This window comes from Echinops telfairi, unplaced genomic scaffold (assembly GCF_000313985.2).
Source record: "Echinops telfairi isolate 266 unplaced genomic scaffold, ASM31398v2 ScPeMD7_25;HRSCAF=90, whole genome shotgun sequence".
In the NCBI taxonomy this organism is placed as follows: Eukaryota; Metazoa; Chordata; class Mammalia; order Afrosoricida; family Tenrecidae; genus Echinops; species Echinops telfairi.
The window spans coordinates 7,578,549-7,590,527 of record NW_022103922.1 but is presented as its reverse complement, the minus strand read 5'-3'; the positions used below and the strand labels follow the sequence as shown (position 1 = coordinate 7,590,527).

Below are 11,979 nucleotides of genomic sequence, written 5' to 3'. Positions count from 1 at the left end.
GTAGCCCCACCCGATGGGATTGAACAACAGAACTATATGGGAAGAGAAGGGATATATTGGAAGGAGTGCGATATGTCAATAAAAATAGTATTCAAAAAAAGAAAAGAAAAAAAATCAAGACCATGAAAAAGAGCAGGCTTGTTGGTCAGATAGAGACAAGTAGGTCCCCTGAAATGGTGGCCCTCAGTTGACCTTCAAGCCTAGAACTGAGCTCACACTTATGGTTCTATTTTCAACCCCCAAATAGAAAAGTCTTTAAGACAACAACACTGAGAGGCTCTCATTCCTTAGAACATTCCACCATTCAAGATCAACAGGGCAGCATTTACCCAAAGACCCATTTCAGAAGGCAGGAAGGGTTAGGAAACGAGGAGGAATTGGCATGGGAGATGCAGGGAGGAATTGGATGAGTGATGCTACATTGTGGAGATTGTGATCAATGACATGAAACAACATGTGTATGAAATACTGAATAGAAAACTAATTTGTTCTGTAAACACTCACCCAATTTACAAACATGAGTGACATGTTGCCCTCAGGCACAAGAGAGAACATGTAATTTGTGAATCCAGTCATGTGAATTCAGAATTTATACATATTGAAAAGCAACAGGTAAAGATAACCAATGACGTGAGGCTGCATGACAGTGCAGTATCTTTGAATTAGAGAGAAACATCTAGAATGGGTTATGAGGAAGCTTCTGGGGTTCTGGAAGCCCTCAATTTCTTTGCATGGTTTACACAGGCATGTTCACACTTAGAGTTCATGTGTGTTGCTGATTATATTGTATGTCCATGAAATTGATTGGCTTCTACCAATTATAAGGTTAAAATGAGACTCTTAATGGATTCTAAAACATGTTAAGAGTTCCCAACTCTCAAGTGTGGTAGTGAAAGGAATTGTACTACTTGAATTCAATAGGCATCCCATTTCATGGCTAAAAACACCGAGTACAGGCCTCTCAACTGTGTTCAAGTATGCCTTGAGCTAACTGGTTAATGGTGAGATGCGTACAATGTCTCACGTTCCTTAGAACAATGTCAGAGCGTTTGTTGTTGTTTAATATACTTAATTTTTTATTTAGGTTAAGTACAAAGGCCTAGTTTATCAACTAATTAGACTAGTCAAGGCAAGGCACTTGAATCAGGGCAGTTGATCTTTTAGTAGTTCTCTGGTAATCACATATGCACACATACATACAAAGTGGTAGGGTCCTCTGGATATAAGATTCGCCCCCCCCTATGTACGCATGTGTGTGCGCACGCACGTGCACATACACACACGTGTACAATGTGCTGTTCAAAATCTGCAGAATTTTGAAACATATATTAATTGGACATGACCAAATTAAATGTCTGTTAAACTCTGATCACCACATTTGGGAATTACAGCTGTACCTCTTCCAAGATCAGTTTTAAATTATAAAACAGGAAAAAAAATCATGTAAAATCACAACAGATTTGACAGACCTTCTTTGGGGGAAGAAAATCCAAGGGTAACTCGATTTCCTATTTGAAGAAGAAGTTACGGCTCAAGTAGAAAGCAAATGTTTGAGAATCATGAGGCCAACAGATGTACAAATGTGCTTGACATACAATGGATGGATGGATGGATTGTGATGAGTTGTATGATGCCCAATAAAATGATTTAAAAAATAGTGAACTTCTTTTAAATAAAATGGTTTGAACAGAAAATAAATAAAGGAAAGGAAGTTACAAGTAGCAATATTTACTTTTAAACTGACTGGATTATATTTTTCAAGCCATGGAGCATCCCTGATGTGCAGAATTCCTAACTGTGCCAGCCCTGAAAAACGATCTTGCATTGAGGTTTTCTTGGCAGCACAACAAGCCTGCCAAGAAAGCATCTGGCCTGTATCAAGAGCTTGCTGTCTTCAGTGCAGGCCTTCATCCTGTCAGTCATGCTGCTCGGGCAAATGCTCCTTAATATGACAGGTGGGACTGTGATCAATGATGTAGTGCTGAATCCATATGCACACTGAGCTTCGTTTCATCGTCAAGAATTTGGACCAGCTCTTGCATGGATGGAAGGTGACCGGATTCCAGCTTAGCCCATACAGGCACATCATTTAAGGGGATCTGCAATACACTGGTTCTCCATCATCTTGCTCAAGAAGAAAACCACCATGCATGCATAGACTATAATGTCTTGGCCCCACTGCCAGATGCTAAGAGCTGGTATGTCAAAGAAAGCAAAAGACTCCTCGCCAACAACGATTAAAGCTATTAAGACTAGTTTGAAGATGGACAGGAAAGGTGCTGCATGTCTCCCTATTGGTTGGGGAGGTCATTCTCTCCTTCAAAGTGGATGTCTGGTGCCACTGGCTAATAACCCCCCTCAACACCTCAAACACCCACCTATAACCTCGGGAAACACAAATATATGACATAGTGCTTCTTTAATCTCTTGCTGGGCACATCACCCAGGTTTGCCGAGTCCCCGCTCTGGACCATTGCCATCAAGACAAGCAGCAAGAGCTTCATGTTAAATGAGCCAACCATACTGGCTACCCTTATGCTGAGATTGCCAATGTCAGGGCTCTTGAGGTCTAGTTAAAGACTACATCTTCCTTCATCAAAGATAAAAACCCATAAGACTACAGAGGTTTTTGAAATGTTTTATAGACTAAGACATAGTCTCAGGGTAACTCTGAAACAAGTTTGGCCAACCACTTTCTCTCTCATGGAGGGGAGCTATCAGAACACTGTGAGATGAAATAATCCAATGTAAGAGAGGACTTCAGAAAGTTCTTGACATTTTTCATAATGTTTTCAGTCCAATTTTCAATGAACTTTTTTGAAGCCTCCTTCTGTTTCTCCAGAACCCAGCCTTGCCCCTCTGCTCGTGTTCTGCCCTGAGGAGGCTAGGGCGAGTGCTCTGTGGACAGTGGCCGAGGCGTAGGTAGTTCAGGTCAGCGAAATGGGAGGTGAATCTGCAGCAATTCAGAGTTATCTTCTTAAATGTTCTGAGTTGTTTTGAGAAAGAACCGATGGGGCAGCACACAGGGGCTTCCATGTACCAAATCTTGACCATGGGAGTCAAGAGCATAAAGAAGTTATAGATAATTCCAACAAGGTGAGTCTGAAAATGACAATAGTAACTCAACAGCAAAAACAAACTGAGAATCCACCATGATGTTCACAAGGGAAGAGCAAAAGAACACTGATGGTACAGTGTAGATTATTAAAGGTTCTCTAAAGCCGTGTGTATTCTTGCCACATCACCCCAAGTTGGAGGAGTCAAAGCCCAAATGAGATCACTTCCCCTTGCCCTGCCTCCAGGCTGGGGCTCACCTGCCATGTACCATGTGGCTCAACTGATTGTAAAAGGCTGGCTCCTCTTCTGTTTGTCTCTGCTTGTGCCATGTTGTTGTGGTTCGTTGCCATCAAGTTGATTCTAACTCTGGCAGTCCTCCGTGACAGAGAGGAACTGCCCCATAGGCTTCTAGGCTGTGATCTTTTTGTGAGCAGATGGCCAGGGGTTCTCCTGTGGAGCCAAGGGGGGTGAGTTTGAACCACCATCCTCTTGTTTAGCAGTGAGTACCTGACCTTTGTGCTACCAAAACATCTGCTCATGCCATACAGCTGTGTGTGCCATTCTCTCAATATAAATTTCTCTCTTTATGTATATAAGCATCACTAGTTTTGGTTTTCTAGAGAACCCAAACTAAGGCAATGAAGAATAAGACATTGCAAACTCAAGCGTGTTAAAGTGTTCCACTCAAAGGTATGAGAGTTTCTGATCATTGAGCTGAATAAACAAAGCCACAATCTACACTCAGCGTTTAATTCCCAGAACAGTTTAAACACTGTCAGGTAGTAACAACCTAAAGGTCTGAACACTTGACCACTATAGCGAGATAAGCTTTGATAGCTCTTGCCTAGGTCATCGCTTCCTGCTGTCCCTAAAATTGCTGGCTTCATTATCTTTAGGTGGGAGCCAGGAAACTCGGCCTTGATTACCATGTAGCTGGGTTGTAGGTGAAAACTACTAAAGCAGAAAGTGTGCTAAATGCTCCTTTTCTCAAAAATAAGATTTAATCATCCCCCCCCGATAGGTAAGATTTCTTGCATGTACCCAATAGTGCGGGGGCTGGGGGGTAATACTTTAACTTCTTTGCCGGGAAGCACTAAGTTTAATAGGCATAGAAGATATCTGTACATAATGAACAACCACCCTACAGATTCCTAGTCACTACAAGTTTCTCCCTACATAGTATGAAGAGATCGCAGGTCACCCAGATACTATTTATTTATTTGTAATAAAAAATATATACTGTGTTTTAAGTAAAACTGTACAGCAAGTTAGATTTCCCTTTAGCAATTTGTGCACAATTTTTTGCACACCAGTGGTTGCAGATTTCACACTGTGACTGGACTCTCATCATCTGCATCCCGTTCGTTCTCTCTCTGTTGGTCCAACCCCTTTCCCTCCGTTTCTACTTCGCTCCTTTGCTTCTGGGTAAATGTTGACAATTTGGCCTCATATAGTTAATTGTTTAAAAGACCACATTACTTCTGAGTGGTTTTGGTTATTTTATATCTCTTACTTATCTATTATTTGGCTGAAAGACGACCAATAGAAATAGTTTCCATTCCAAGATAAAAGGTATCTTAGGCTGAGAGTCAATCTCTCTTGATCCAATAGGGCTGGTCTTTTTTAGGAATTCGAGTTTTGTCCTATATTTCACTCCCATTCCACTAGGATCTTCTTTTGGTTCCCTGGTCAAAACTATTGGTAGTGGTAGGTAGGCACCATCTAGTCCTTCTGGGCTCCAGGTAAAAGAGACTGTGATTCTGTGGTCTTTTAGGCCAGTAGACTAGTTTCTTCTTAGAGCCTTTGATTTTCTTCATTCTCTCTTGCTCCATATGAGTAGAGACCAATAGTTGTATCTTACATCACCACTCACAAGTTTTTTAAGACCTCAGGCTATGCTCCCAAGCCTCTTAACCCAGTAAACCAATCCTGTGGGTTGTTTGATGATGTCTAGAGGTTCCCTAGACATAACTGAAGCCAGATTCAGAAGAGGATGGTGAGAAAAGGGATGTTATTGTTAATATCAGATGGGTCTTGGCTGAAAGCAGAGAATACCAGAAAGATTATTTCTTGTATTTCTGTGCATCATAATAAACCATGTTGTGTTAGGCAGGGTTCTCTAGAGAAACAAAATTAGGACACTTATGATATATATATATTAAGTATATATATCACACACATATATAAAATAAGTGTATATATCAATCACACATATATATATCATATATATATGGATAGGTTCATACCGTGAGAAGGATTATAATAGCTAATTAGTCCACACAGCAGTGCAGAGGGCTCAGTTCAACTCACTTTTGCGGAACAGTTAATAAACTGAAAGTCCTTCAACTCTTGGAGGGGCTTCAGTCCAAGGTCAAGGAAGCAGACAGTAGAGTCTTCCCTCAGGGAAAACAGGCAGAATCTGTTTTGGGCTATTGAACTCAAGCAATGCAAGGCAACAGGATCCACCAGCCTTAAGCTTAAGGGATGTACGCACCTGCACCATAGTGAAGCAGACCTCGAAGTATCCTCAAGCTCTAGCAACATGATCCATGGGTTGGCTTGGCCAACAGGTAGTGTAGCACACAGGTTGAGGCAGAGATCTAGCTAAAGCAGCAGCACGCTGGTCTGATCACCAGAGAGCAAGAGAGAGGGGGACAGAACTTGCAGAGCCATTTATCTCTTTGCTCCAATCAAACTGCAACCTGATTAATCTCCCCCCACATGTGCCTGTTGCCCAGGTTGGCATAATAAACATTCTATCCACATGGATGGCCTTGAGAAGAATGAGAATTCCAGAACACTTCATTGTGCTCATGCAGAACCTGTACATGGATCAAGAGGTAGTTGTACAAACAGAATAAGGGAATACTGCATGGTTAAACATCAGGAAAGGTGTACATCAGGGTTGTATCCGCTCACCATACTTACTCAATCTGTATGCTGAGGAAATCATTAGAAAAATGATTATATTAAGAAGAATGTGGTGTCAGGATTAGAAGTCTTATTAACAATCTGTGATACGCAGATAACACAACCGTGCTTGCTGAAAGTGAGGAGGTCTTGAAGCACTTGCTGATGAAGATCAAAGATTGCAGCCTTCAGTGTGGATTACAGTTCAATGTAAAGAAAACAAAAATCTTCACAACTGGACCAAAAAGTAACATCATAATAAACGGTGAAAAGAGTGAAGTTGTCAAGGATCTTTGTCTCGATTGGATATACACTCAGTGTTCAAGGAAGCAGCAGTCAAGAGATCAAAAGACGAGTTGCATTGGATAAATCTGCTGCACAAGACCTCCTTAGAGTGTTGAAAAGAAAAGATGTTACTTTGCGGACTAAGGTGCGCATGACTCAAGCTATGGTATTTTCAGTCGATACATACGCATGTGAGAATTGGACATTAAATAAGGGAGACCAATGAAGAACCGATGCATTTGAGTTGTGGTGCTGGAGAAGAACATTGCAAGTACCATGAACTGCCAAAAGGACAAACAACTCTTGGAAAAGCTATGCTCCTTGAAGGCCAGGCCAGCAAGACTTTGTCTTACATACTTTGGACATGTGGTCTCAGAAGAGACAAGTCCCTGGAGAAGGATGCCATGCTTGGTAAAGCAGAGGAAGGCCCTGGATGAGATGTATTGGCATAGTGAATGTACAGTGAACTTTAGCATAGGAACAGTGGTGAGGATATCACAGGACCGGGTAGCGTTTCCTTCTGTTGGCCATAGGGTTGCTATGGGTCAGAACGGACCCAATGGTACCTGGCAACAACAGTCGCCAGAACCTTCTGAGCTGACCTCTTGGCCTTAAATGTAACTGGCCCAGCCAATCTCGTCAGAAGGCAATTTTTGATGGAATCCTTTTTGTGACGGCATCCAGAGGAGATTAAGTCAAATGTGTTACTGAGAGAACTTGTCTGCAGCTATCCCCTGATCGCAAAGACGTGTCTAGACACATCTTACTTGAAGTATACCCAAAAATGATGAACTGGAGCCCGCGCAGCACTACTTTGTGACTTTCCCTTGTATTTTGCCTTCACAAGTTTATGCCCAGCCCAACCCCACAATCTCTCCAGCAAGTAACCTTTGCAGGAAGAGGACTATTTCCTTCATTACAAGCCACAAGACAACTGATACATTTTAATATCTCCTTGGGTACAAAAATGTATTTGATATTTGGTCTGGGGAGGGGAACCGGGAAAGAAGTTGATTATATCACCAAGGTATACCAGAATAAATACTTGTCTGTGACTGGAACTTTCAAAGATTAAGAAGAAATCTTGCTCAAGGAAATTTTAAAATGCTAGCAGTCATTTACTAATATGGAATTGTGCTGGTGACTAATGCAGAGTGTTGTTTAAACAGAGTCATTAGAGAATGTAGACAAGCCATCTATAATATAAAAGAAAATCCATCTGGGGCTGGAAGGAGGAAATATTTCAGAAGTAGTAAATCTTGATTTGAGGAGAGTTCATGCCTCTGTGTAATAAGGCACCAGATAAAATGCTATGGGTGGTGGTGGCGGAGAGAAAAACATTGAAAACAAACATGTAAGCTGTTTAAATAGCATTTTTAAAACAACTCCCATTGATCGTGTTGGCAGGCTAAGAAGCTAGACAGGAAGGGATCTGAGAATCGCACCCATGCAAAATGACCCAGTCAAACTATTTAATACTGGCTCTATGGGAAGAACTGCCAAGAAAATAATAAGCAAAACATTCTTAGGATTGCAAAAAGTCTCAAATGCACTAATGTTGCTAAGAAAACAGGATGGTCATTCAATAATCAAAGGAAGGGGCGTTGGCAGTCCACCAGTGTTCAAAATCCCAGCCAAGTTTGTACGTGGACCCTGGTTCTGAGACCAGTCATGGAAATGGCAAACGAAGGTTACAGGGACAAGGGTTCTCGGCAGGCAGGGTGCTGTCTCACGTACAAGCGCAAGTCTCCTGAAAGGAAATAGGGCGAAGATTGTGATGTCATTTCACTAGCATTTTTATGAGTGATGAAGAAATTTTGAATGAAAAGATAACTTCATGAGGAGGAATAGAGAGATATTAAATGAAGTCATGTGAAATCTGGAATGGATCTTCCTTTTTAGTTCTTTTTTCCTTTAGGGACCTTGACACGGGGCTGTAGGTTCCTGCCCTGAATGTGCTCTTCCTGGAGCAAGATGAGGCTTTCTATTCCCGTAAACATGCACCGCCTCGGAACCCCGAAAACCACTCCACTAGTCAACAGAAGAGGATGGTGATTTGAGACCCATCTGCCTCCAAAACTGTGTCAATTCCCACTGTGCTACACTGCCATCCTCACTTTCCCAAGCAACCAACCAGCCAGCCAGCCAGCCAGCCAGCCAACCAACAACTCTTCACAAGGAGAGTAGAGGGGAAGTGTCCCCAACTGCCCTCTCCTGCTGGGTCCCCTTAAAGGTGCTTCTGCAGGCAACTGTCAGCAACAGAGCACCTAAAAAAGAAACTGAAGAGATTAGAGGGCTTTTTCTTGGATTTCCTTAAAGCAAACACCTATTTTTTTCATATTTGGGACGAGAACATTAAGTGGAATTCAAGTTTCTTCCTGCTGTTCAAGGAGATTAGTTCCCATTTTAATGTTTCTAAATGTCTTTGCCACGAATTGAGACAGAAAGGATTCCCGCCAGGATTGGCAAATTTTCAACTTGTCAGATGAAAGACACATTGATTTTGGCCCCCCAGACAAAAAAGCAAACCCCCTGCAGTAGAATCCATTCAGGCTCATAGTGACTCTGCCGGAAAGAGCTCCTTAACGGTGATGAGACTGCACATGTTTCCTGGAGCAGACAGCCTCTACTTTCTATCCCCGGGGTCTTCCCCACCACACATATGCTCAGCGCTTCGATTTCTCAGTTTCTTCCCGTACTCATTCCAGCCTTTACAGTGTTAACCCTTGAGAGAGCTCCCCTCAGACGTGTCCCCTTTCACCTGGCTGTAAAGAAGGAAAGGTTACCAATGATAGGAAAGCAAAGGGAGATGGAGAGAAAGCAATAAGTTGCTGAAAATGAATTCTTCAGCCAGCAGTAAGGGTTTGGGAGCATCCGATCGAACATGCAGAATTTGAGCTGCACAATGGTCTTGTACTCACTTTTGTGTGTGTGTGTGTGTGTGTGTGTGTCTCACAGCTCTTATAACATTCTATACATTGATCGTATAAAACATATTTGTACACATGTTGCCGTCATTATTTTCTAAACATTTACTTTCTATTTGAGCCCTTGGTATCTGCTCCTCTTTTTTCCCCTCCCTTCCCCCATCTTACGCTCTGACCCCTTGACAAATTATAAATTATTTTTATTTTCATATTTTACACTGACCGATTCCTCCCTTCCCCCACAGTTTCTTCCTTCCTCCTCTCCCCACCTTCCCTCTACCCTCCTGTTATCGCTGCCAGGAGGATAGCGTTACTCACACTTCTTATGCATTTGAGAAGACCACTCAACCAAAGGTTCCCCCATATTGGGGGAAATGGAAGGTTCCAGAGCATGTGGATTGCGGAGCCATGAATTTTCAGGAAGGAAATCAAAAGAGGAGCATCAAGTACTTGAAAACCCTTTGTGAGGAGCAAGACAGAGGCACACCGGAGATGGCCCGGACCTTGGTGAGATCTGGAAGATTCCAGCAGAGCAGCTGACTGACAAGACTCTGGGAGTCTCTGGACCCTTCTTCTCACCTCCAGAGACCCCCCCTGGGATACAACTTGTGCACAGCCACAATGCACACTATGGTGCTTGCTGTGAATTTCTGTGTTAAAATGGTCTCCTTAGTCCTCAACGGAGAGACTACATCTACAGGTGTCTTTCCACATGTGGGAAAAACAAGGCAGAAGAGGTCAGGAGGAGGAGGAAGACAAACTGCCAGGAGGCCGCCAGCAAGGGACAAAGGACACAGAAGAGCCCTCAAGGCATCTAAATGAAGGATAGTAACAGAGTCGTTCAGCTTTGGGGTTGACCCACTTTCTCAGATGCCAAATGCTTTCTGGTTTGCACTGCGGGATGCCGCACCCCCTCTCCAGCTAATTCACAATAAAAAAAATTTTAAGTTCATTAAAAAAAAGATACCAATGCCTTATTTTCGCACAAACAGTTGTGCTTAAGGGCCTGGTGCCTCTGTGTTATTTTTTGTTTGTGATTTTATCTCTGGTTGCCTGAAAACCACTTGTAAACACAGAAGGCAGGTTTTTCTTGGATAAGAATGGACTATGAAATAGAATTTTCAACCCGTTTCATCAAGTTTCAATGCCTAAATCAAAACCCACGGCCATCGGTCCATTCTGACTCACAGCAATCCTACAGGATGGAATCGAACTGCCCAACATTTCTAAAGCTGAAAACCTTTACAGAAACAGAAAGCCTCATCTTTCTCCCACGGGGCAGCTGGTGGTTGACACTGCTGGCCTGGCCGTGAGCAGCGAGCATGTAACCCACGCCACTGCCAGGGCTCCTTCGGAAGTCTCAACATTGGTCAGGGCGGGAATAAAAGCAAGCATTTACTGCAAAGATCATTGCAACCCATCTTGTCAGTTTATTTGTAATTGTACAGCTCTCCCAAAGAATTGCCAAGTGAAACTACAGGTTAATAGCAATTTAGTATTATCCACTGTTGCTGCTACGAGTTATAATAATTAATCTGGCTAATCCTTTATTTTACAGAAATATAAAACAACTCCCCACCTTACACTGACACTGGCAGGCCAAGGAAAAATAGGCAGAAAATAACAAATTCTGAAAAGGGTGTGGAGAGAATGGAATTCTCAGATGCTGCTGGCTCATCTGTAAATGCACCACCATTGTGGAAAGCAATATGGTGCTACCTCAAACAACTGGGATTAGATATTTCCTATGAAGCAGCAGTACCTCTGCTGGCATATACCTTAAAGAAGTCAGAGCCGTAAGCTGCACAGACAGAAGCACACCTGTGTTCATCGAAGTACTGTTCGCAATCCTAAGGTTGGAAACAGCTAAAATGCCCACCAGTACAAGAATGGCTACAGAGGCTTGGGCGCATACATACAATGGACTACATGTGGCTGTCACACAATGACGAGACCACAAGACACCTTAGAACGTGCATGGGCCGGGAGAACCTTATGCCGAGTAAAGTTAGTCAATCACAAAAGGACAAGTAACAGACGAGACCACTAGTATAAGAATCAAGGCCCAGAGGGCCAGGGGAGCAAGGGCAAAGAGGGAGCGAGGGCAAAGAGGAAGGTTGACAGGTATTAATCGACTTGGATGAAGAGGAGAGAAATCGGGAGTGGATGGAATAGAACGGGATGTTGACAAGTGGTTTGAAATGTTCAATGCAGAGTTGATGGTCTGAAATGTAAACCCCACCCCCTCCTAATTCACAATAAAAATTTTTTTTCATTTACAAGAAGAAAGAAAATACTTCCCAGAGTTCCCAAGAATGTCCCTTGCAAAATGCAACTAAAAGTCGCTCTGAATATCAGCATCCTTCTTACCTTGAGCTCTCCTTTAGATTTCTCCCGTGCGAAGCTGAGACTCTGGGCTCGGAGAGCCGGAGACTCTATTTATTATCCAGAGCCTGGCAGAAAACCAAGCTTCCCTCGGAAGGGAGAAGTGGGCGGGTAAGGTTTTCATTCCATGAAGAGAAGCCGTTGAGTTAGTGGCCTCTCAACAGCTGAACTCGACTGCGTTCTGTCTTCTGCATCTTTCCATTTACCTCAGTGAACGATACATGCCGTGCCCCTGGCTTCTCCTTTCCAGTGCGCATCAGAATGCTCGCCCCCCAGCCCACCGTGTGTGTCCTCTTCTCTTCCATCTCCAGCCAACCACCCTCTTTGATCACATGCTTGATAGCTTGGAACCCTACTGACGTCACCTGAAGCACAAGGTGTTGGCAATGCTTTTGCCTGCTGTTCCTTCCCCTTA

At 43.0% G+C, this 11,979-nt stretch overlaps 1 protein-coding gene and 1 pseudogene across 2 annotated transcripts in view; both read right to left on the bottom strand.

Annotated features, from left to right (window-relative positions):
• The window catches only part of IL33 (interleukin 33), a 41,330-nt gene extending 29,709 nt beyond the window's left edge, over positions 1-11,621 (bottom strand). For both annotated transcript variants that reach the window (XM_045289199.1, XM_045289200.1), the window contains exon 1: positions 11,550-11,621. The gene's annotated coding sequence lies outside the window, so the exon portion shown is untranslated. The remainder of the gene's footprint in view (positions 1-11,549) is intronic.
• Positions 1,968-2,504, bottom strand: LOC101640496 (annotated as a pseudogene).
• Positions 11,622-11,979: the final 358 nt, after the last annotated feature.